We start from the raw sequence: 25,130 nt of genomic DNA on the forward strand, positions 1-25,130 counted from the left end.
CATAACTTCCACCTCACACTCACAAAAATACATATAGACATCTTTTAAAATGTATGCAATTAAACATTTAAAAACTACTCACACAATATTGCTCTAACCTTTGTTTTATAGCCAAGTTCATACGCAAAGTGATGCTAAGATAGCATTCCCTAGGCTGCCGATACAGACACAGTACAGTATGTCTGGTACTAAGTCAGTATTTTCACTAAAAGAAAAACTGAGTCTATATTTTTAGTTTAAAAAAAAACACATCATGGAACACGAATTCCTTGTCATTTATTCATTTATTGCCATTTTTCTGTTTCCTGGGATTTATTTATTGTGGAGTAATTTTGCCTCTTTGCTATGATCCAGGCAATAAAACTTAAAATTTTAAAATCATCCTGCTTGCCATTTTTTTAAACTTTTACAGGCTTCTAAATATGTTCCTGCTATTATGAAATGAAAAGTTAGAGTTTAATTAATCTGTCAGTATTTTAAATTTTTTAAAATATTTTTTGTGTGTTTCAGACAATGTTGGTTCCTGTCACTGTTTTTAATGTTCTTAAAGAAGCACATTTTTTCATTCAATTTTTTTTTCTGAAGTGAAACAATCCATTTAAAAGCATGTGTGTATACATATGTATATTTGATGTCCAGCTAATTATAATGCTTTGAAAAAGAAAATCTGCATTAATTCCTGTAAAGGAATTTTAATCCAGCAATATGGCTGCTCTGAAAAGAGAACAAAGACGTTCTAAATCAGTGATCTGGCTGGAATGACACACCTTTATTCCCACTAGCTGGAATACAAAAAAGACCTAATCCCTAACAGTGAAAGCAATTTGTGTTTATAGAAGAAGGAAACAGCCAGGTTTGAAAGTGAGAGCTAGCCAAGGTGATGAATCAAAGGAAGATTGGAAAGAGTCAGAGATAGGATATGCTCAACTGTTATGAGAACAACATAGGAAAGAGGTGACAGAAGAGGCAGGGGAGGAAGAGAGAGAGAGAGAGAGAGAGAGAGAGAGAGAGAGAGAGAGAGAGAGAGAGAGAGAGAGAGAGAGAGAGAGAGAGAGAGGAAATTTATAGAGACAGGTTGCAGGAATGAGAAGGAGCTAGAAGATTAGAACAAATTGTCAGATATAGTTTGAAGCCAAGCAGAGGAATCAGTCAAAAGCCAGTTTGAATCTCTTAGCTTAGAGAAGAGTTTCAGACAGGACAACTAAGTTGTACCAGCCAGCAAGAGTTCAGAAAGAGCTGGAAAGGGTGAGTTTGTTCAGCAGTAAACCTGCGTGCGAGCCAACAATTATATCCGGGGGAAAAAGGTTACTTTTACAATCTCCAAAACAGGAAAACGTTCACTGGTGTCTGAATACATCTTCCTTGCTTGTCTTTTACTAATATAGCATGTACACTCTGGCTTTGGAAGTGCAGCTTATCCTTTGTTCCACATGTAAACCTGGCTTCGTGGAAGCTCTGTTCCAATGCAGGTTCATACTTTGTTCTTACCATTTTTTATTAAGACATGACTTCTATTACATGATTAGGTAGTACACTTCTACTGTAAATAGGTAAAGAAACATCTGTGCTCTTGAGTTGGCTTTTAATAAGAGTTCAAAATTCAGATTCATTGATGAATGTTGATATTAGCTTTTGACTAAATATTCCAGATGGAGTTTCTCTTCCACACTCAGATAAATACTAAATGGAACAGGGATTTACAAATCTCGTTAGCATCACCTGCCAGAGTATACCTGAACTTAAGATAACATGTCACTTTCAAGTTAACTACCAAGACTAGATAAGCATGCGATATTATCCTGAGATATATTTGAGCATGCGTGAGAACTCTTTCATACATAAAAGATTCTGAATTATTAAAGCAACTAAAATTACATACTATAATAATGATCATTCTGTGCCATCTTTCCAAGAGTGTCATGAACAAAAATAGCTATGTGCTCCAGAACGAATCATGACAGACTCAAGAAATGGTTCCATCCAGGTCTAACTTTGTGAACTAAAAAGCTTACTGGGTTCTTGCTAGAGGAAGGTAGGTCTTCTCCACCTCATTGAGAAATCCACTGCCTCCTATTGATCAAAGGAAAGTGATGCCTGAAGTTCCTCGCACAGCTTCCTTTTGTGCTACCTAGACATCTCCTCCCCTCACCCCCAGCAAGTTTCTGCTTATCATCTTCTAGGAACAGGCGCCAAGTCTAGTAGTTTTCTGAGCATCTTCAGTTTTTCACTTTTTAAAGAATTTCTTAAGCCAGCTATGATTCCTTAGCTTCTTGAACCACTATGATCATTCTCCTCTCCTTGCAGAGAAAAATTATTCAATCTATGGAAAATGTTAACATGAAAGTTTCAGGAGTTGAAGTCATTTGTAGTGTTTGTCTTAGAAGGAGAACAGAAATAAATCAGACCATCCTGACCAAGAAGATGATGGAGATCCTGGAAGAGGAGAAGGAAAGAAGGGTATACAAACGTAACTCCCAAGTGTTCGCAATCTTTCACACTTTCTCTTCCTAAGTTCCTCTTTACATTTAGCGTGTTTATGGAAAGACATGTGTGAGTGTGTATATGCTCTTATGCATGTCTGTGACTATATAAACATCTATTTAAACTATATAAAGATTGTGCATTTGGATATGTGTGTGTCTCAATGTGCCTGCGTGAATGCTTGTGTTTCTCACTGTGAACATCCATCTCTAAAGTGTAGTGGTGTGGGTCAAGGTATAACAGGTGGGCGTCAGTTTTATCCCTCTAACATTTGAGTCCAAGGGATGAAACTCAGAAAGTCAGGCTTTGCAAGTCCCTTCATACCCTAAGCCATCTCATCATTTCTCACATAAAGTTCAAGGCCAGCCTAATTTAGAGACAGCCTGGTCTACGGAACAGTCAAGCTTAGATAGTAAAAACACTGAAACAGAATGCTGGTGAAGATGTAATTGAAAAAGTGGGTCTTTTCACAGCCTCAGCAGCCAGCAGTACTTGGCAGGTTTAGCCATGTGGTTCTCTGGCTTTGGAGTCAAGAATAAAAGGAAGAGGTTATGATTTCTCTCCATAGGAATGTAAACCCAAACAAAGACAATATTAAAAACAGTATCTTCAATTAATTTTGAAAAATAATTCCTCTCTCTCAGAAATTCACTATGAAAGCCAGGCAATTCAGAATTAGAAAGTCACTTTTTGACACAGAAAGTACAATTGGGTTTTCAGAAACTGGTAATGAGGCAATACAAAACATGTGTCATTCAGCTCATTGCTGCTTTTCTGGGAGAATTATGTCTTTCTATCATTGGGCTTAAGCTCCTAATACTGAAGGACTTGTGAATATGTGACTTCTTATAGTCATGGAAGTCTCCTTTCAGGCTGAAAAGCTGACTTGTAGCCTGAACATGGGCAACCACTCAGGTAGCTCACAGTGTAGACAATTTAATCCTTTTGACACTCAATACTGTATTTCCTAATAAATTCTAAAACCTGATTATTATGGCTTTAAGGAGGTAAATGCCATAAAAGTGAATTTATAAAAAATATATTTGACATGAGATTATTTAAAACTATTAAAGAACTTCCTTTCTTTCAACCATCCATTACCTAATGCTGTTTCTTATGTGTGTTTCTAGTAGAGAGTGTTAGTCAGCATTCTGTTTGGAAATAGCAGGCCTGAGTATACTTCCTTCCATGCCTTGATGTCAGTCAAACCCAGGATTGAGGACATGAAATTTGGAATTAAAATTAGCCACAACTTTCCTTTCTTAAATTAATGATGTTAATGCATTTATTTCTCTCCTCATAGCTGCCTTCTAGTTAACATATCTTGAGTTACTTTAGTCATACTATTTGCATTGTCATATTGCTAAAAATTCAATCAAAGGTAAAATATACACATTTTAGTATGTGAGTGCATGTATGTATATGTTTCTTGCACATCTTAATTTTAACAATATGCCATGAGCAAAAAAAACTACTACAGAAGAATTTTGGACAGCTCTCTTTAGCTCTTTAGGTGTGTGATAAAACTCTTTAAACATAATATTTTTACATCTGCCTTGTTATAAGCATCATTTCTTTGAGCTTCCTAACCAAATAAACTTCTTATTCTGTAATCTGACAGTTACAAATAGTCACGAGCTGACACTGTGGCTAAGCCATAGATAGAGTTCTACATTAGCATCCTTTTTAAATAACTTAAATCTAAAGGATAAAGAACAAAAGACCAGGGTCACAAACAAATGAATCATGGAGAGGTTTCTGTGCACTACAACAGTAAAATTTACAGATAAAGAAATGACCAAAACTAGTGCATCTTGGACCATTCTTTGTACGTTAGGATTTCCAGTGAAATTTCTAAAATCATTATTAATTGGATTTTTCTCAAGTCTTTTCTTATTTTATTTTAGTGGATTTAATACATATTTTAATATATTGAATGTCTATAACATTCATAAAAATGATTGTTAAAATCAGCTTTCAAATGCTATCAGACATTTTGAAGATCTATAAAACTTTACTAGAAGAAGATATCTTATTTGAAACCAATGCATCCCAGGCTGAATAGTCAATAAGAAAGACCCACATCTACAGGAATAAGCAAACAATGTTTTTTATAATTTATCTGTTTTGCCAGCACTGGATTAATAGTGCATTTGTAATTATTCCCTTTCTCTATTTGTATCAAAACACACTTATTATCACTAAGAAAATACATCATGAACTCCAAAGAATAATATAAATTGGAAAGTTTAATATGGCCCTCTAGTAATTAGATTATGCACTACACACAGTCTGTGTGTGTGTGTGTGTATATGTGTGTGTGTGTGTGCATGCGCGCAGAAAGGGAGACGAATTGGAGATCTCCACTCAGTCTCTCCCACTGGATCTCAGGAAACCCTATGGAAGAAGGGGAAAAATTATAGGAGCCATGGGGGTTGAGGTCACCAAGAAAACATGATCCATAGACAGACATCAACTAAGCAGGGCACTTAGGAGCTCACACACACCAAAACAGCATCAGAGCAGTCTGTGTGTGTCTGGACTAGGTCCTATGCATATATGTTAGAGTTTGGTGATGGGTGTCTCTGACTCTTTTTTTCCTGCTCTTAAGACAATTTTTCACCTACTGGGCTCCCTCATCTAGCCTTGATAATCAGGTTTGTATCAATCTTATTGTATCATGTTATGTCATGTCCAATTGTTATTCCTAAGAGATCTACATATTTCTGAAAGAAAACAAAAGAGGAATGGATCTGGAGGAGAGAGAAGATGGAAGTGGGACTGGGAAGAGTAGAGGAAATGAAAACTGTGTTCATGGGTATGCTGAAAACCCCAAGATATATGTTTATTTCTTAATATAAACGTCCACAAATATATTTATGGCATTATTTAATTAATATTTTAAAAAAATCACTATAAAATTTTTATAAGATTAATATTATTTATAGCTATAAAACTAAGTTCCTTTATGGGCTAGTAAATGACAGAGTTTGCATGACTACAGGTTAAATCCTTAGATGTGGCATTATTATCCCTTTAATATAAAAATAATGAAAATTTGTAGATTTTGAAGTATTATAGGATTGGCTCTGCCTTGTTCTTTCTGTTGAAAAAAAGAACAGAATGCCTTTCATATCAGATTTGCTGTTCTATATAGCTTATGATTAAAAGGTATGAGTGTAGAACCCATAAGAAGACTCTGGTAAAGGTCCCCTGCCAAGATCCCTGAAGACTTAAATTTGATTCCCAGAACTCACATGAAGAAAGGAGTTTTCAGACTCTCACAAATTGTCCTCTGACTTCTACTTACATTGTAGTAGGGATATGTGTACACACACACACACACACACACACACACACACACACACACACACACACACACATTGAATTTGGGTCTGTTTTAAAGTACAAATGTTGTGATTAAAAAATAATTATTTCATGGGTAAAAATGGTGAACATGCATATGTGAACTATGACATTAATAAAGTACTTTGAACAAGTTCCCTAATAAATTTAACTGAATCATTTTTCCATACTCTGCTTAAAAGTAACTGGAACACACACTCTATTTATGTAATTTTCAAGGCTGAATGGAAGTAAATGCTCCTGATATCACCCCCTTTCTCCTACTGGGTTGACTTGCCGAGCCTTGCACTTAGGTTTGTGCCTAGTCCTACTGCAGCTCCTTAAGTTGGGCTCAGTTGATATCACTCGAAGGCCTGCACTTTTCTAAAGGAAATCTGGGGAGATTCGTCAAATTTTAGACTCTAGCTTGATGAGCAGCATTTTAGGAAGCAATTTGTGAACAAATATAAATTTTAGAATTTTTCAGAGTGTTAGCTTGAATCACTTTAAAGTTTTAACCTTTAAAAAACTATGTGTCCTGTGATTGAGGACGGGGGAGAGAGGGAACTGGTTGAAGAGGAGAAAGGGAGGAGAAGAGGAGAACATGATCAGTTATTGGGTAGGGGACTAAATCCCTGAGGGCTAGCAGAGAGAATGGAAACAGGCCACCTTGGGAAGTAGGGGTCGGGGAACCCTCCAGAATTTCCCAGAGACCTGGGAGTTCAGAGACTCTCAGACTCAAAGGGAGGGACCTTCGATGAAATGCCCTACAGTGGGAAGCAGATTCTTTTTTTTTTTTTTATTAACTTGAGTATTTCTTATATACATTTCAAGTGTTATTCCCTTTCCCGGTTTCCGGGCAAACATCCCCCTCCCCCCTCCCCTTCCTTATGGGTGTTCCCCTCCCAACCCTCCCCCCATTGCCGCCCTCCCCCCATAGTCTAGTTCACTGGGGGTTCAGTCTTAGCAGGACCCAGGGCTTCCCCTTCCACTGGTGCTCTTACTAGGATATTCATTGCTACCTATGGGGTCAGAGGCCAGGGTCAGTCCATGTATAGTATTTAGGTACTGGCTTAGTCCCTGGAAGCTCTGGTTGCAGATTCTTGTATAGTCCACCTCTAGTAGAAAAACAGGGCGACAAGTGTGGGATGGGGTTGCTATCTCACAGTCAAAACTCTGACCCATAGTTGTTCCTGTCTGAAAGAACTGCAAAGATGGAAATGGAGAACCTTAGAATAAGGAGGTTCAGAGACAGACCCAAAGTGGGATACAGCTCCAGGGAAGACCCCAAAGCCTGACACCATAACTGAAGGTGTGGAGTGCTATTAGTGAAGGTATAAAGGGACCTACCATTACTGTCCTCTGAAAGACCCAACAACTCACCTGAAATAGTCAGATGCAGATATGTGCACTCAACCAATGAACAGAAGCTGTTGACCCCTGTGGCTGAATTAGAAAAACCTGGAGGAAGCTGAGGAGGAGAGCAACCCTGTAGGAGACAAGCAGCCTCCATTAACCTGGACCCCCTCGATCTCTCTGTAAAAGGACCAACAACGAAGCAGCAAACATCATCTGATATGAGGCTCCCAACATATATACAGCAGAAGACTACCAGGTTTAGTTTCAGTCAGAGAAGATGCACCTAACCCTCAAGAGACTGGAAGCCCCAGGGAGTTTAGAGGTCCGGTGGGGTGGGGAGTGGAGGAGTGGAAGCATCTTTGTGGAGACAGGTGGGTGGGGAAGAGGTATGGGATGTGGAGCAGTCAGAGGGTGAACCGGAACGGGGATAAAATCTGGAGTGTAAAAAGAAAAAAAAAATAAAAAAATAACCAGATACCTGTAAGAATCTAAATAAAGACCACATTCTGGGTGAATAGATGCAAAGTTAAAGATTTAACAAAGAGTAGAGTCATTTAGCATCATGTAAGCAGTGACTTCTGTTATGCTGTGGAGCCTCAGACTTCATTTCATAGTTGCCCTTAATGCAATTTTCTATATTCACGATGAAAAGAATAACAAAAGATAAAATTGTGACATTACAGGAGAATCCCCAATGAAGTGAACCATTTTATTAGAAATTTAAATTGTGTTTTAAATCAAGTTCTTTTACTATATTTCATGACCATTCATGAACAATAAATGATACATTTCAGAACATTCTATTAATATTTATGAATTTATCACATGAATACTTACTAACTAAATATTTAAATTTGTTGAACCAAAAAAAAAATAGCCAGGTATGAATTATATACTGGCCATTCAGTTATTACTAAATGAAAATATATCAATGTCTTAGAAGTGAATGCTGTACTCAAATGAGAGCCTGTCTGCCTTTGCGAAGCTGAGAAATGGTAAATATTCTTTGTAAATATAGAGACTCATGCTTTCTTACAGCCTGCACTCAGATTCAGATATCAGTTTTTTTTCTACACTTCTAAGATCAAGTACTTTGGTATTCTGTGGTTATAGATTTATTACCTATTCTCAGATTAAATAGTAGTGTTGTCTTGGATACAGGATTTCTCATGATTTTTCTTTGATCATGGCTGGATTGATAACTCTATTAATGACTAGAAAATGAGGTTGGGGGAACTCTCCAGAATGTACCAGAGACCTGGAAGGTGAGAGACTCTCAGGAAACCAAGTGAAGGACCTTAGATGAAATGCCCTGCAGTGGGGAGAGGGAACTAGTAGAGTCTACCTGCAGTAGTAGGACGTCAAGTGAGGAAAGGGGTTGCCATCCCACAGTCTAAAACTCTGACCCATAATAGACCCTGTCTAAAAGAACCAAGGACAAAAATGAAGAAGAGCTTGTAGAAAAGAAAATCTAGCAACAGACCCAAAGTGTAACCTAGATCCAGGGGAGGCCCCAAGACCTGACACTATTACTGAGGCTACGAAGTGCTCACAAACAGGGACCTATCATGACTACCTTCTGAAAGAACCAAATGCAGACATTTACAACTAACCAATGGACTGAAGCTACTAACTCCTGTGGTTGAATTGGGGGAAAGCTGGAGGAAGCGTAGGAGGGAAACCCTTTAGGAAGACCAGCAGTCTCAATTAACCTGGACCCCTTTGATCTCTCAGACAGAGGACCACCAACTAGGCAGTAAACACCAGCTGATAGGAGGCCCCCAACATATATACAGTAGAGGACTGCCTGGTCTGGGCTCAGTCAGAGAAGATGTACCTAACACTCAGGCCTTCCCTGGAGGCCCTAGGGAGTGGGGAGGTCTGGTGGGGTTTGGGGTGGCGGTGACATCATCATGAAGATGGGGAAAGGGGGTATGGGATTTGGAATAGTCAGAGGGTGGATCGGGGAGGGAGAAAAAAACTGGAGCATAATAAATTTACATAAAATAATAATATCAACTTATTATTATTAATAATTATTATTATGTGCATTTGTGCATGTGGATACAGGTGCCTCTGGAAACCAGAAGAAGGCTTTGATTCCCTGGAACTTAAGTTTTGGGCCTCTGTGAATGGCCTGGTCTAGATGCTGGGAATAAAACTTGGGTTCTCTGCAAACTCTATTAACTGTTAAGCCATATTTTTAGGCCCTGTTATGTGTTTTTAAATTAAAACCATAAAGTTATTTCAAAGATTGGTTTACAGTGTAATTGGGGTGTTAGATAGTTAGCTTACATCTTTAACCAACAAATAAGAATACCATCTGTAAGGAGAAAAGGACATGAGTAAGCCTGGGATGACTCTGGGGGGTGGGGTAAACGTGCATCCTATCAAGTCTGATGACCTGAGTTCCATTGCCATAGTCCACAAGTCCTGGAGAAACCTGACTTCAAACTCACATGCCTGACATTCCTAGTGAACAATATAAAGAAAGAATAGTCCTCAATTTTTTTTCCTTTTTCTTTTTTTTTGGAGCTGGGGACCGAACCCAGGGCCTTGCGTTTGCTAGGCAAGCGCTCTACCATTGAGCTAAATTCCCAACCCCTATATTTAATCAGTAATGTTGTATTATGCTGAGTATATATAAGATCGTCCTCCATTCCCTGCTTTTCTGCCTCGGGCTATCTATGGAGCACATACCACAGCAAACCCTCAGTCACTTCTGGATGCTTTCTGCACGCATAGTTTTTTGATTGTTTGGGGTTTTTTTTTTTGTTTGTTTGTTTGTCTGATTTGATTTGTTTTGTTTTGGTGGGATTGTTCTCTTTTAACATAGCTATACTTCAAAGAAAATGCAAGATCATGAATAATGTGTTTTGATTGAAGTTTGTGGAAGAGAATTAGTGTAAAGCATCAATCTATAGGAAAAAATCAAGAAAGAAAACATCTGTTAATGAAATAGTCACAAATAAAGTTTTCAAACTAAAGTAAAAATTAGGAAGTCCGAAATATATGTAGTTACATTACTCATCAATATATACTTAAGCATTCAAACACAGTAGAAACACAGAAACTTTTTAGCTCTGTAATATTTGGTTGGGTTTTAATTACTAAAAGCATATGTTTGGCCATTATAGCAGTTAAAATATTTTCTATGTTTTGGAAGCTTTTATTAAATTTTACAACTGAAGTGCACTTTCAATTATCAACAAATGATAATTTAATTGTAAATTTGTCTCTAATGATTAATGCTCTATTGTTTAGTTTTCCCTCTGGAATGTTGTGCTACCAAACCTAGGTGAGCATCTTATGCATATGTCCCACTGGGAAAGACTGACAAAGGGCTCTTGTCTACTAGATCTACCTGCCCTGCATATCTGATACTTCTACACTGATATTCATGTTTCTTTGTTTTTTAACATTTTCATTTCATTTTTTATTTGCTTCATAACTGCTTCTTCCACTGTGATAATTCTTCCTTTGCAGTGTCATCTTAATTCTGAATTTTAATGATTTTTAATGTTACTTTTTAAAAAATGCTTTTATTAATTTTTTGAACAAGTAACTGTTGAATATATTAATTTTGTATAGTGTGATAGGGTATATCTATATATACATCTACATTTATCATCTGTCTATATCTATCATTTGTCTATGTATCTTGTTGAGCAATTAAAGCATGCTAATTGATTTAGTCCTTAGATAACTTACTACTTCTACACTTTATTTTTGAGATGAAAGTATTTATAATCATACATTCATCCATTTCAAAATATGTATTAATGTTTTTACTGGTTACAATATCCATGGTGGTCCACAGGTTTTAAGGGGATTCCTCGTGCTGACGTATGATGTGCTTTCATCAACACGTTCCTTTCTGGCAGGAGCACCAGCCCTGGTAGCCAAGGGAACAATTGAGATTGCCAATATTTATGATGTGCAACAAGAAGTTTGAATATATTTATACAAAAGCTATGTGCTTCTCTGATGAGTCTCATGCATGTCAAAATAAAAGAAAGAAACAAATGAAAAATTATAAAGAAGTGTGTATCAGTAGGGAACCATGTACAGTGCTTTTGCAGAAAACCAGGATGGAGTTCCCAGCAACATCAGGTGTCTCGTGAACATCTGCAACTCTAGTCCCAAGGGTTCGGACACACTCTGAGTGTGCTTACTTATGGTATACAAACGTTCAAAAATACATACATATAGGCACATGAAGGATAAGAAATAAATTTCCAAAGCATTAATGAAGCATTTAGGTCTCTACCCATCATTATTCAATTATTGAATTTACATAGACTGCATATAACTAACAGTTCATTACATCTGAAAGGATGTTTTTACTCCGTTATAGACATATCCACCTAACTTTCTCCTGCATTCTCACCAAATGCCCTAATGACTCCATTACTGTTGATTTTAATTAAGTGTCAGTAGTTGGTGAATGGTATCTGATGTCTGAGGCGTCCTTTTTTTCCTGATGATTGATGTGAGTGGGCTTGCACATAGTGTTTTGAAAGTTTTAGATTGAATTTCTCTCCACAGTTTCCGAAAGTTGGCACTGTATGAGTGGTAGTCTCCTGAATGAGTTTTGTCTCAGGCCACTCTCTGAAGAGGTCCAGGATATTCTCAGAATGCATTTCATAAAGTTGTTTTTTTCTCTTTGTTGACATGAAGACAATTGCTTTTAGGAAATATTGTTTATGAGCAGTACCCTGTGGATATTTCTCAATCCTCTGCTTCTTCAGTAGCATCTGATAAATGTTGCTAAACCAGATGCTCTCCCATCATCTCACACATGGGACATTGACTCTGTCATACAGTGTGATCTCTTTCCCGCTGAACACTGAGATTGCACTAGTGTTTTCAGAAAATTGCTGCTGTTTTGCTCTCACTCTGTATGCTTCCATTTGCCTGAAGAGTTTGGCTGTCCTTATCAAAGTTTCCTTTGTAGGTTATTACTATCTTGAATTTTCAATAAAATAAAATGGAATAAAAACATGGCTTCCTTACCAATGTATTTTAGTTTTTTTTTTTGTTCAATTTCTGCAGAAATAAAAAGGTGCTAAAATTCAAACCAAAGTCCTGTCAGAAGTAGAGATTTATGTTAAATTTGGGCATTAAGGGAAATTTTTTTCTGACCTCCTTTTTGGGTGGCTTGCATAGATCCCAATGTGTCTCTACCCATCACTGTTCAATTATTGAATTTACATAGACTGCATATAAATAACTATTTGTTAAAATATCTGTAAGAGGTTTTAAATTATTTTATTTAGAGACTTATCAAGATTGAATTACATGAACTGTCAACATGGCACAAACAGCACACTGATTAAGTGCACTGGCCGCTTTTTCAAAAGACACAAGCTCAATTCCCACTACCCACATGGCAGTGCAGAACATCTGTAACTCCAGTCTCAAGGGATCCAAGGACATCAGACATGCAGATTGTGTACTTATGACTCGATTTTTATGACTAATCTCATCTTAACCATTGTTTGAAAGACTGTACATTGCTCATATATTTTATCACTTTTGCAATTGCCGACCAGAATGCAGAGACTCTCCTTTTGATAATGTAAGCAAAACACCCATACCAAAAAGGAATAAAAAGAAAAAATACTGAAATAACTCATAATATAATAATATTTTATTCTGTTTTTCATAAGCACATGTATGTATGTGTAAACATAGATATACAAGGAAAATAATAAACAGGTTAGTGGTTGTAAATGGTATAATAAAATACAGAGTGGCTTTACCCTGTATATGACACTATAGTTTAACAATACTCAATTCTCCATTTTGTGTCCAAGGATATTTTATAATATATAATTTCTGTAATTTTTCTATGAGAAAAATTCTGTTACCACCAAATTCCCTTTATAACTTTCTTAGTCTTTGATAAAATACCATGTTTTATTCTCTTGATCATGTAAATTACTCACTACATATATTTAAAGTTAACAGAATGAGATTTTCAATTCAAAGTATTTAACATAATATACATCTTCTGACATGACATTTTTGTTTCAGTTCTGACTATTATATCCTGTTATCTATTCTTCCTTCATCAATATATTCATTGTAAAGATGATACAAATTTCCCCATAATTTAAAGACTCAATTAAAAAAAATCCAAAATCCAATGAGGTATATGACAGTTGAGTTGAGTTGTCTCCTTAAAATCCCTTAAATTCTTTACATTATTGAATGGGGTCTTTATTTTAAAAGATTAAGGCAGTTATGTTATACTATTTTCTATGGTCTGGATGATAACTTAGCTCATCTTAAAAATTGTTGAATGTACATAACTCAAATGTTGCTATTGCTTTTGCAGACCAGAATGAAAAAAGTCTATCCTTGTGATAGATTGTTTGTGTGTGATATTAATTAGATGTTAACTAGCTCACTTTGCCATTAAAGTATTTTCTTTTACTTTCATAATTAGTAAGTAATCAATGAGGCGTTAGATGCAAATGCTTGAAACATCTTGTCACAGAATAGTTTTCCATAAGTTATTCATCAACTTTAAAGTTCACAGATGATGCCTCACATTGATTATAAAATTAATGGTTGCTAAAATATAACATTCAGAATCCTTTTTTTCCTTTTTTCATTTCTTTTGTTGGACATTTTCTTTATTTACATTTATATTTATATTCAAATGTTATCCCCTTTCCTGGTTTCCTCTCCAGAAACCCCCTACCCCATCCCCATTCCCCCTGCTTCTATGAAAGTGCTCCCCCACCAACCCACACACCCACCCATCTACCCACCCATCCACCCACTCATTTCCTCTCGCCTGCCCTCCTGACATTGCCCTACATAGTGGAAACGAGCCTTCATAGGACTAAGGGCCACCTCTCCCATTGTTACCCAACAAGGCCATCCTCTGCTACATATGCATCAGGAGCAATGGGTCACTCCATGTATACTGTTTTAGTGGTTTAGTCCCTGGGGAGTCTGGTTGGTAGATATTGTTTTTTCTTCCTATGGGGTTGCAAATTCCTTCAGGCCCTTCAGTCCTTTCTCTAACCGCTCCATTGGGGTCACCATTCTCAGTCCAATGGTTGGCTGGGGGCATCCACATCTGTATTTGTCAGGCTGTGGCAGAGCCTCTCAGAAGACACCTATATCAGGCTCCTGTCTGCATGCACTTCTTGGCATCTGCAATAGTGTTTGTATTTGGTGACTGTATATGGGCTGAATCCCCAGGTGGGACAGACTCTGGATGGCCTTTCCATCAGTCTCTGCTCCAAACTTTGTCTCCATATTACCTCCTGTGTTTTGTTCCCCTTTCTATGAACGACTGAAACATTCACACTTCAGTCTTCCTTCTTCATGAACTTCATATGATCTGTGAATTGTATCCTGGGTATTTCACACCTTTGGGCTAATATCCACTTATCAGTGAGTGCATACCATGTGTGTTCTTTTGTGGTTGGGTTACCTCATTCAGGATGATACAGAAAATGTGGTAAATTTACACAGTGGAGTATTTCTTAGTTATTAAAAACAATGGCTTCATGAAATTCTTAGTCAAATGGATAGAACTAGAAAATATCCTGAGTGAGGTAACCCAAACATTGAGAATCTTATAGTACTGCTCTATGTTGTCACTGGACTCAGAAGAAGAGAGCTTTTTTCCCCCTTACAACATACTTTGAAAATCACTTCGAATTTGGATTTCCTGTTCCCTGCTTTGATAAATGACAATGATCAGTGATTTTACTCATGGTGAAAATGCAATCTAAATTATCTCATTAATTTTTAATATTTCCTTCATAATAACTTCAAAACATTCAGAAAACATATTTCTGAATCCAGAATGCGTTTTGATAATCTTATTTCTCTTTAGTTGTGAGATAAGTTGTTTTTCACAGAAAAGCTTAATTTTTATTTAAATACAGAACAGAATTTATAGTCCCAGACTGCTGAACATGAATGGAGCATTGCCACTAATTACTTCTGTAGGTTAAACATGGGAATCGAATTTTAAAAACCGTGTCTACATAGTTGTACCTTTCACTCGACTCCACCTTCACAAGCTGCCTGCAGACTCCCACTCAATAGTTACCTTTTTCTTCTTTAGAGAAAAGAATTAAGCCTAATCTATATTTCCATATATTTGCTCTATAATAAATGATTTACAATAAATTCATGGAAATTAGTACTAAAACACCACAAAAACATTCCTCACAGGTAAGAAAAAAAAGGGATTTGTCATATTTTATGCTTAACTATATTATACTGAATTTCTGTAACCAAAAGTAGAATTTAATGACATTGATTATTTTGGGTACTATAAAATAATTTACTGTAGAGGTCAGTTTATTTTTCTGTTTGTAATCAATTGCACATTTGAATTTTGTCAAGAATATTGCTATAAATGTATTTATATGATGACTCTAACCACATATATACATATAATTGCACATATTCATGAGTGATTTTATATATATATATATACACAGAGATATGTATATATGCTAACTTCAAATTATATAAAATCCTACTAAAAGTAATTTTATTTCCACATCTGACAATTTATACCAACTTTTCTTATTATTCCTAACATTTTAAGAAGCATGTTCTATATATCCATAACATATCACATGTATACATATTTGCTAATTCTTATGGCTAAATAGCATTTTATTTCATATGCGCATATATTTATTTCCAAATTTCCCTATAAAAAATATCCCCAGCTTAGCTTTCTCTGACTAAATTGCTTACCTCTGGATCCCTTTCCCCTAACTTAGCTTCCCTGCTTAGCCTTGATAGAAGCTGTGTCTAGGCTTACTGTAATGGGATATGTCATAGCTGGTTGATTTCCATGGGAGGCCTATCCTCTTCTGAGGTGAAGGCGAAGGAGGATGGAATGGTAGAGAAAGGGAAGGGAGAGGGAAAGCCTGCAAAGAGAGAAGAGAGGTGAAGCTTAGAGCAAGATGGAAAGTAAATAAATAACTTTATTAATTAAACACATGCTGTGTTTTTGTAGTATATTTGTGGAAATAATCACAATAATTATTCTTATTTCAAAGAATAAATGTGTAGAGAATCTTATTGTAGACATAAGTGTCTTCATAATTAATTTTTCTCATGATCTTCATAATAGTATGATCATTTGATAGGTGAGTAATATTATCAAAAATTTTATTTTAAAATGGCTTCTTGCATTGTCATCCATACCAGTTATTTCTAGTAATGACTTTGGGGTTTCTGATAAGCAATTGCATTCATGACTGAACCCAGACACAAGGTTTCCGAAAAAGCCTCTCTAGTTTAAATTAGTTAATGAGTGTTTAATCCAGTTACGAAGGTGAAGACCCACTCACACAAATGACTTCGTGTTTTGTTGGAAAGAATTTAAGAAAAAATGTATTTTGGTTCACAATCCAGTGCTATTTTACTCTGTGGTCTTAATTGCTTCCAAATTAAGGAAATCAAGTAAAAACAGTTTGTTCCTCTTTTAACTACATGGTATTTCCTATCATGCTCTTGTGTGTCCTAAACCATAGGTTACAAAATCAGGCAAGTTATGTTATTTCATTTCTACTAGAAGAACTATTACAATACATTGTGGGACACTGACACAGATTCTGCTATCTTTAATACTTTTGGTATAAAGCTTTTTTCATCTGCTGAGAGGATGGACACAAGCTGCTATCCTATCCAAGTGACTCACTGATAGGTGTCACCTCATTAGTGCTGTTCAAGTGACGATTAGGTCTCAGCTTGTGCACCTGGAATACCACCTGTCACCCTTCTCATAGATATTGAGACTCAGAAGTTTTGATTCTTGTTATTTTTAGACTAAAGATAGACAGACAAAGAGAATGAACATCTTCTTATGTCCTAAAATATGCCAACACAAAACTATCAAACTAAAAATAATTTCCAGTTGTATTTGATCACACTGGAGAACATTCTTAAGTAGTTAAAAGTATGAGTATAATAATTAAAATATTTAATGTACTCATATATTTTATTATATGTGTATTTATATAGTGTGTGTGTGTGTGTGTGTGTGTGTGTGTGTGTGTGTGTGTATGAAGGTATTCAGACAGGCCAGAAGAGAGCATAAGGTTCCCAGGAGATGAAGTTACAGGTGAGTATGAGCTATAACCTTGGGTGCTGTAACTGAGCTTTGTACTGTGGGACAGAGTTCCTTTGGAAGAGCATTATACAAACTTAATATATGACTTCACTTTCTGACTCTGTAAAAGTAGAGATTTTATAAATCAACTTAGTTTAATTTTCCCTTAACTTAGTTTTAAAACAGTATTTGTTGAAAAATGAACTTTTAATGAGTACATTATATTTAAGAATATATGTGTAAAAATACATATTATATGGGCAATGGCAATTAATAAAAATTGTGGCCATGAGTTTGAGCAAAAGCATGGAGGAGTTGATGAGTAGAGAATAGAAGGAGGAAGGTAAAAATGCTAAAATTGTAGGCACCAATGGTAATCAAAAACAAGAAGAAAAGAAAATTTGTCAAAATTGTTCATAAGCTGTTCAGCTACTTTGTGCCTATAAAGAACATCAGCATGTTATAAATACCCTTCTCAGCCATATTAAATACCTTTGGTTGCATTCTCTCTATGTGATGTGATGACGCAATAAAGAATATTCAACTTCTCCCCGCAGAAATGTATTGAACTTGCTTTGAGTACTTTATCCTTTCCCAAGGTTCCAAGGTTATGTTAGTCCTTCTCACTTTCTCTAGGTGCCAGTAATATCTTTCGTAAATTCATTAAATTTACAATTTTTGGCTTTTTCACCAGACCCATGTAATAACTCAGTGTAAAGTATTCTTTGCCTTGTCATTTCTAGTCCTGCTTTCTTTTTTTATCACCAACTGAACAAGTTGCCATCCCAGTTTGTGGTACGGAAGGAGAAAAAGCGTAACATTACATAAAAATGTGACTATGAATAAATACACAAATACATCCTTAACTTGAAAGATTGAAGTTTGAGATTTCTTGAGAAAGAAAACCATAACCAGAAGTACCTCCCTTTTATATTGGGCACAAAACTCCATTGATTCTATGTCATGTATTGGGGAACTGAACTCAAAACTATTCCTGGCAATTTAAGTCTGACATATCCTTTCCTGGTGCTTCGATATGCCTTAAGCTGAATAAGAAAAGTACTCTGTGGGTAAAATGTAAAGTTTAAAAGCATTGTCCAATCTTGGTGTGTTAGATCATGACTTTAGAAGTAAGAACAATTAAATGAGACATTCTTAATCATCCTCAGCTACAGATTACTGGTAGCCTCAGCTACAAAAGACAAAATCTAATCCTTCCCAATATTGACTCTGTCCCAATCCTTGGCTCTGTGAATTTACAATTGTGCCAATATCCTCTTGAGATCATTTCCGCATTTTCAAAATTTTTTTTATTTCTTTGTTTGTTTTGCTTTGTTTGTGATATTGCTTTTTTGCTTTTTTAAAAGTTTTGAAATTCAGACTTAGATACCAATGTCTTTCAAATGTCTTCTACTTTTTATTATATTTTTGTGTGAAAGATCTTTTACTGGAATGCATATCTGTGTAGCACGTGAATACTCACTTCATCTAAAGATATTTAAAAAAGGTGCTAAACTATCTAGAACTGGAGTTTTAGATTGTTGTATGTTGATGTGAGGATGCTAGGACTGAAACCTCATCTTATAGAAGATTACCCAGTGTTCTTTGCCATGGTATCATCGCTCTAGGCTCTAAACATCATCTATTTGAACAAGGAAATTTAAAGTGCAACCTAGCATTAGACTATATGAGGTTTTGCCTCTTTCTGTTCATGAAATTGGTCTAGACATATAACAGCATTAATTCTTGTGTGGCAACAATTTTTGTTCTATTTCAAGACATTTTGGGATTCCTCTGTAATATCTTGTGCCCATAGCAGGGATGGGAATGGGAAAATGGGAGAGTGAATGTGTGGAATCAGAAAAAAAAATATAAGTGAATGCAAGAAGATGGTGTTGGAAAGTTTTAAAGTTGCCCAGGGTTTTCTCTTTCTTTTTTTTTTTTCTGCAATATTATGAAAACATTTTTGTCAGTTACTACTGCCAGCAACATTGTCTGACTTCCCTTTCTGGTAATTCTAAGAAGAGATCAATCCTCAGAAGCTTTTCCAAATCAATTACTAACTTGGACCATCACTCAGTTCAAGGAAAGCCACAGAGAGCTACGAGGAACAGATAGGTAACAGGATCAATGATAGTGTTCACAGACATGCAGGGAGGAGCCTCGGGGACAGTTGCCATAGGATATCTTACAAGAACTTAGTGCCCGTGAAAGCCACCTAGGGAGAAGTCCAGGGCAAGCACACTTTGTCACTGCCTTCTATCAATACCTTCACTGGAGATAATAGTATGATTTCCTTATGAGTATTATTATAGTATTTGTCCTTAGATAACTAATTTCTATCATAGATGTATTTTGACAAATATACTACATATGTGTGTGTAAGTATGTATGTATATAACATATTGTATGATAATTATTATAAAGTATGTGAATGGTTTATGTTTTGGAAATAATACATAGGGTTTTTGAATTAAGAGTCTGGGAGAATATTTGTTATTCAACAATTTTCATATTTTCATGAAACTAAAACGAATTTTCATCTTTAGGGAACTACATGTTTGCATAGACAATAGCCATTTGAGCAAGTAACAGTTGACTCTCAAATTTCACAACTCCTATATTAGAAGATACTTAGAATTTTTTAATGAAAAAAATAAATTTAATTATATGTGTAATTTTTATAATATATGTCAGCAGTTGACAGTCATTTTAGGCAGTAGAATCACCTTGGAAATAATTCTCTGTACAGTTCTGTGTGAGTTTCTTTGTTTTGTTTTGTATTTTTGTTTTTTTTCATATTGTTTTCTTTTCTTATATACTTTATATCCCACTCACTGCTCTCTCCATGACATTCCCTCCCACAATCCTTTCCCCCTTCCCTCTTTCTCTTCTTCCCTGAGCAGTGGGTACACTAGGTATCCCCTGACCCTGGCATATCATGTCTCTTCAGGGCTAGGCTCATCTTCTCCAATTGAGGCCAGAAAAGGCAGGCCAGCCAGTAGAACATATCCCACAGACAGGCAAGATCTTTGGAATAGCTCCTGCTCCAGTTCTTGGGGACATACATGAAGATCAAGCTGTACATCTGTTACATGTGTGTGGAGAGGCCTAGGTATAGCGCGTGTATGATCCTTGGTTGGTGCTTCAGTCTCTCAGAGCTCCAGGGGTCTATGTTAGTTTATTCTATTAGACTTCCTCTAGAGTTCCTATACTCTTTGGGGCCCACAATCTTTACCCCTATTCTTCCATAAGAATCCCCAAGCTCCATCTACTCTTTTTCTGGGTATTCTGAATCTGTCTGATTCAGCTGTGGGGATGATCTTCTCAGAGGGCAGTCCTGCAAGACTTCTTTTTTTATTGGATATTTTTTATTTACATTCCAAATGCTATTCACTTTCTCAGTTTCCCATCCATAATTACCCTATTCAACCCCTTTCCCTTCTTCTTCTTTTTTTTTTTATTAACTTGAGTATTTCTTATACACATTTTGAGTGTTATTCCCTTTCCCTGTTTCCGGGCAAACATCCCCCTAATCCCACCACCTTCCCCTTCTATATGGGTGTTTCCCTCCCCATCCTCCCCCCATTGCCGCCCCCCCACAACAATCTAGTTCACTGGGGGTTCAGTCTTAGCAGGACCCAGGGCTTCTCCTTCCACTGGTGCTCTTACTAGGATATTCATTGCTACCTATGAGGTCAGAGTCCAGGGTCAGTCCATGTATAGTCTTTAGGTAGTGGCTTAGTCCCTGGAAGCTCTGGTTGCTTGGCATTGTTGTACATATGGAGTCTCGAGCCCCTTCAAGCTCTTCCAGTTCTTTCTCTGATTCCTTCAACGGGGGTCCTATTCTCAGTTCAGTGGTTTGCTGCTGGCATTCGCCTCTGTATTTGCTGTATTCTGGCTGTGTCTCTCAGGAGCGATCTACATCCAGCTCCTGTTCTCTTAGGGTCTGTATGACATCAGTCCAGGATCTTCTGGCCTTCATAGTTTCTGGCGAAAAGTCTGGTGTGATTCTGATAGGTCTGTCTTTATAAGTTACTTGACCTATTTCCCTTACTGCTTTTAATATTCTTTCTTTATTTTGTGCACTTGGTGTTTTGACTATTATGTGACGGGAGGTGTTTCTTTTCTGGTCCAATCTATTTGGAGTTCTGTAGGCTTCTTGTATACCTATGGGTATCTCTTTTTTTGGGTTAGGGAAGTTTTCTTCTATGATTTTGTTGAAGATATTTACTGGTCCTTTGAGCTGGGAGTCTTCACTCTCTTCTATACCTATTATCCTTAGGTTTGATCTTCTCATTGAGTCCTGGATTTCCTGTATGTTTTGGACTAGTAGCTTTTTCCGCTTTACGTAATCTTTGACAGTTGAGTCGATGATTTCTATGGAATCTTCTGCTCCTGAGATTCTCTCTTCCATCTCTTGTATTCTGTTGGTGAAGCTTGTATCTACGGCTCCTTGTCTCTTCCTTTGGTTTTCTATATCCAGGGTTGTTTCCATGTGTTCTTTCTTGATTGCTTCTATTTCCATTTTTAATTCCTTCAACTGTTTGATTGTGTTTTCCTGGAATTCTTTCAGGGATGTTTGTGATTCCTCTCTGTAGACTTTTACTTGTTTATTTATGTTTTCCGATGTTTCTTAAGGGAGTTCTTCATGTCTTTCTTGAAGTCCTCCAGCATCATGATCAAATATGATTTTGAAACTAGATCTTGCTTTTCTGGTGTGTTTGGATATTCCGTGTTTGCTTTGGTGGGAGAATTGGGCTCCGATGATGCCATGTAGTCTTGGTTTCTGTTGGTTGGGTTCCTGTGCTTGCCTCTCGCCATCAGATTATCTCTAGTGTTACTTTGTTCTGCTATTTCTCACAGTGGCTAAACTGTCCTATAAGCCTGTGTGTCAGGAGTGCTGTAGACCTGTTTTCCTCTTTTCTTTCAGCCGGTTATTGGAACAGAGTGTTCTGCTTTCTGGCATGTAGTTTTTCCTATCTACAGGTCTTCAGCTGTTCCTGTGGGCCTGTGTCTTGAGTTCACCAGGCAGGTTGCTTGGAGCAGGAAGGTTTGTCTTATCTGTGGTCCCGAGGCTCAAGTTTGCTCGTGGGGTGTTGCTTATGTGCTCTCTGCGGGGGCAGCAACCAGGAAGATCTGTGCTGCCCTTTCCCGGAGCTTCAGTGCACCAGGGTTCCAGATGGCCTTTGGTGTTTTCCTCTGGAGTCAGAGATGTGTGCAGAGTGTAGTCTCTTCTGGTTTTCCAGGGGTGTCTGCCTCTCTGAAGGTTTAGCTCTCCCTCCCACGGGATTTGGGTGCAGAGAATTGTTTATCTGGTCGGTCCCTTCAGGTTCTGGCGGTGTCTCAGACGCAGTGGACTTGCTGCTCCTGTGCCCTTATCCAAGGGAACCCAGAGGCCTTATATAGTTTCCTCTTGGGCCAGGGATGTGGGAAGGGGTGTGCTGTGTTGGTGGTCTCTTTCTGCTCTGCAGTCTCCGAAGTGCCCACCTATCCGGGTGGTGAGCTCTCTCTCCCACGTGTACCCCCATTTTTCATAGCATTATTTGAAGCCAAGAAGTGCATGCTGACAGGAGCCTGATCTAGCTGTCTCCTGAGAGCTCAGCCAGAGTGTGACAAATACAGAAGTGAATGCTCTTGAGTGTTTTTGGATTTATGTGGAGATCCTTGATCCACTTGGACTTGAGCATTCCACTGGGTGGTAAGAATGGGTCGATTTGCAATCTACTACATGCAGACCTCCAGTTACACCAACTCCATTTGTTTAAAATGCTATCTTTTTCCACTGGATCGTTTTAGCTCTTTTGTCGAAGATCAAGTGACCATAGTTGTGTGGTTCATTTCTGGGTCTTCAATTCTATTCCATTGATTTACCTGCCTGTCTCTGTAGCAATAACATACAGTTTTTTTCACTATTTCTCTGTATTACTGCTCCTGAAAGACTTCTTAATCAAGCAAAACAGAGAGCATCATTAATAGTGTTAGAAATTGGTGCTTGCCCATTAGATGGGTCTCAAGTTTGGACAGTTATTGGTTTATTGGATAGATGTTCTATTACTCTATACTTTAATCCCCATCTCTGCATTTCTTATAGTCATGATAAATTTTGGGTTAAAATTTTTGTGGTTGGCTTGGAGTTCCTGTAGTTTCACTGAGGTTGCTGCCTGCCTACAAGAGGATCTTCAAGTTCCATATTCCCAATGTTGTGAGTCACAACTAAGGTCACATCCACTGATTCTTGAGAACTTCCCTTATCCCATGTCTCTATCACACCTTAGAAATGTCTGCTACCTCCCCACACTCAGCAGTGCAAATTAACATCCATTCATATGCCCATCTGGCAATGTCTCCTGTCCATTTCCACACCTGACCCTGAATGCCCACCCATTCCCCTGTCCATCTTCTACCTCCCTGTTCCCTCTCTCCATTCCTTTATTCTTAGGTAATATCTATCTGTATGGCTGTCTTAGGGTTTTATTGCTGAGAAGAGACACCATGACCAATGAAAGTTTTATAAAGGACAACATTTAATAGTGACTGGCTTACAGGTTCAAAGGTTCAGTCCATTATCACCAAGGCAGGAGGAACATAGTAGCATCCAGGCAGGAATGGTTCAGGAGGAGCTGAGTTCCACATCTTCACCTGAAGGAAGCCAGGAACAAACTGAGCATCCTTGGGCAGCTTGAAGGAGGGTCTTCAAGCCCAAACCCACAGTGACACACTTCCTTATACAAGGCCACACCTTCTAATGGTGCCACTCCATGGGCCAAGCATATGCAACCCATCACAATAACTCACAAAAACTGTTGTGTGTTTCTTGTATTCAGCAGAATGATAGATCCTGTTTTGGAATCCACTGTTAACCTCTGTCCTTTTATTGCAGTATTGGGTCCATTGATTCTGAAAAGTATTAATGACCAATGATTGTTAATTCTTTTTATTTTGATGTTGGTGGTTAATGTGTTTATGCTTGTAGGGGTGGGGGTGCTACCATTGTTTTTCCTGGTATGGAATTTTTTATTTCCTCTGTTTTCATGTATGTAGTTATACTTCTTGAGTTGGAATTTTCCTTCTGTTTTTTTCTGTAGGGCTAGATTTGTGGAGAGATATTGTTTGAATTGTGACTTGATTTCAAATATCTTGTTTTCTCCACCTATGGTGATTGGGAGTTTTGCTTCATTCAGTAGTTTAGATTGGCATCTGTGTGTTTTGTTAGAGGTTGCAATATATCAACTCAAGCCTTTCTAGTTTTTCCAGTCTTTGTTGAGAATTGGAGTGTAATTCTGATAGTTCTGCCTTTGTATATCACCTGTCCTTTTTCCCTTGCTGCTTTTCATATCCACTTTTTGTTCTGAAGATTTTGTTTTAATTATATTTTGGTGGGAGGATTTTTCCAGATCTATTTTAATTGGTGTTCTATAAGCTTCTTGTATGTTTATAGGTAGTTATTTTTTTAAGTTGGAAAAGTTTTCTTTTATGATTTTGTTGAAAATATTTTCTAAGTCTTAGACATGGCACTCTACATGGGGGGGTGTTTATTCCCTAATTGGTTATTGATTATGTCAATAAAGGAGGCAGAAGTCAATTGCTGGGAAAAGGAAAAATGTTCAACATTCTGGTCCTAGGGGGAGGGAGAAGAAAAGGAACAGAGAGAAAGAGGAGGTCTTTTTGACCAGGCTTTGGAAGAACACAACAACCATGTTAGGTCTTAGGGCAACCAGAAAGTCTCTGCCACTGGTGGATGACTGAAATAGGCTAGCTGATAAGGTTAGTACAGGACATTTTTCACCTAGTATTTGTGTTATCTGGCAAGTTTTAAAATAATAAGGTGGTGTAG

The sequence above is a fragment of the Rattus norvegicus genome, chromosome 4 (assembly GCF_021556685.1).
Source record: "Rattus norvegicus strain SHRSP/BbbUtx chromosome 4, alternate assembly SHRSP_T2T, whole genome shotgun sequence".
Taxonomy (NCBI): Eukaryota; Metazoa; Chordata; class Mammalia; order Rodentia; family Muridae; genus Rattus; species Rattus norvegicus.